General features: G+C 43.0%; 1 pseudogene; it reads left to right on the forward strand.

Moving 5' to 3' along the window:
* Positions 1 to 212: 212 nt before the first annotated feature.
* LOC144235510 (dnaJ homolog subfamily C member 8 pseudogene) lies at positions 213 to 1,145 on the forward strand (annotated as a pseudogene).
* Positions 1,146 to 1,952: the final 807 nt, after the last annotated feature.

The raw sequence follows: 1,952 nt of genomic DNA on the forward strand, positions 1-1,952 counted from the left end.
TCTTTAGGATCTAAGGTTGAGCCTTGAACAATGCAGGGGTTAGGAATGCTGACCCCCTGCACAGGTGAAAACTCTGTGTGTAACTTTTGACTTCCCCCAAAAGTAACTACTAACAACTGTTGATCAGAACCAATGATAACATAAACAAGTCCATTAATGCCTATTTTCTAGGTTATATGTATTATATACTGTATTCTTCCAATAAAGTAAGCTGGAGAAAAGAAAATGTAATTAAGACAGTCATCAAGAAGGAGAAATGGTGGCTGCAGGAAAGAGGAGAACTTCAGCAGGTAGAGCGAGCATTGAGGAAGTATTTATGACCTTCTGATGAGGTGAAACAAATAGAGAAGAGGGATTCAGTTCCAACATCCAAAAATCAGATTGAAAGACTGACCTGTCCTGGCTCTTCCTACTTCAGTTTGAACCCATTTGAGGTTCTTCAGATCGATCCTGAAGTGACAGATGAGGGAATAAAAAAAAAAAAAAGACGTTTGACAGTTATCCATATTGGTGCATCCTGACAAAATTAAGATGATGCTGATAGCACAAAAGGCTTTTGAAGCTGTGGACAAAGTTTACAAATTGCTCCTGGATCAGGAACAAAGGAAGAGAACCCTGGATATAATTCAAGCAGGAAAAGAATACATAGAAGACACGGTGAGAGAGTGAAACTAACAAAGGAGGAAGGAAACCTACAAATGTGGAGGAGGAGGACCCCTGGCTGTTAAAAGAAGCAGCATATGAAGAGACTGTGAAATGCTTTGCTGAGCTGGAGATTGAAAGGGAAGAGAGAGAAGCCAGAGAGGTGCATGAAGGGAAGTGACACAGGGACGAAGAGACAGAAGCTGGAGAAAAAGCCAAGTGAGAGAGGGAGTGGCAGAAACACTTTGAGGAAAGTGAAGATGGTCGTGTGGACAGCTGGCGAACCTTCTAGGCCTATGCAAAGGGGAATGAAGAGAAGAAAAATTGGACCACCTTGAGGCCACCCAAGGTAAAAAAGGAGCATCGTGAACCACAGAACCCTTCCCCAACTGTTTCCCCTCCTACTACAGAAGACTCATTCTTCCCTCCCATTTCCATACCAACGTAGAGTAGCATTTGTTTTTTGGTCCACTTAGTTTTCAATACAATTTAATATCAGAGTAATTCCTTTGTACATTGAAATGAGGGGCTCTGTTTGAAAAGAAACCTGCCCCCTCCCCCACCCCTAAACCAACCAGGCCTGGAAGGTGAGCCCAGTGGTGTTGCCTTCTCTTCCCATAATCTGTAAGGTCGTTTTGTATTTCACTGAATTGTGACAGTTAGAAATTGTGACTGGTTAGTTTGTGGAAATCCTCCAATTAAACACAGTGAGTAAAAAAAAAAAAAAATCATAAGGAAGAGAAAATACATTTATGGTGCTGTACTGTACTTATCAAAAAATATCTGAATGAAAGTGGACCTGCACAGTCCAAACCCATGTTGTTCAAGGGCAATATACTCTGAGCTACTCTTTAACATTTGAAAAAAAAGTTTCTCATTAACCCTACGCTGTGAAGGAGCAGTTTTGTGATTGTTTCAGTTAGAGAAACAGAGACTTGACATGCGGGAGGCTAGTTTTTGTCACCAGCAACCCTGACTGGGATTCCTACAGATTTCTGGGTAAATTCAGATCCTATATCTTCCTACAGAGCAGGCCTGGGTATTTGATGTTTCCACACAAGTCCTCAGCTAGACACACAGCTTCTTTAGGGGCTCCTTGGAAGGTGGAAGAAGTTTTCTAATTCCTTTTTGATGAAACAGCAACACTTTCAGGCTTCAAGCTTTATGCACGGGGCAACTTTCCACTCCCCTGCTTGACCCTAGGCCCAAAGTCACCTTTAGTGAGGAGGAAGGGGTTTAGAAGGCCAGCCCTAGCTCCAAGGACTCATGTTCTCTCTGACTCCCCCCACCCCTCCCCGCCCCGAGTCCCC

Source organism: Crocuta crocuta, unplaced genomic scaffold (genome assembly GCF_008692635.1).
Source record: "Crocuta crocuta isolate KB4526 unplaced genomic scaffold, BGI_CrCroc_1.0 scaffold340, whole genome shotgun sequence".
Taxonomy (NCBI): Eukaryota; Metazoa; Chordata; class Mammalia; order Carnivora; family Hyaenidae; genus Crocuta; species Crocuta crocuta.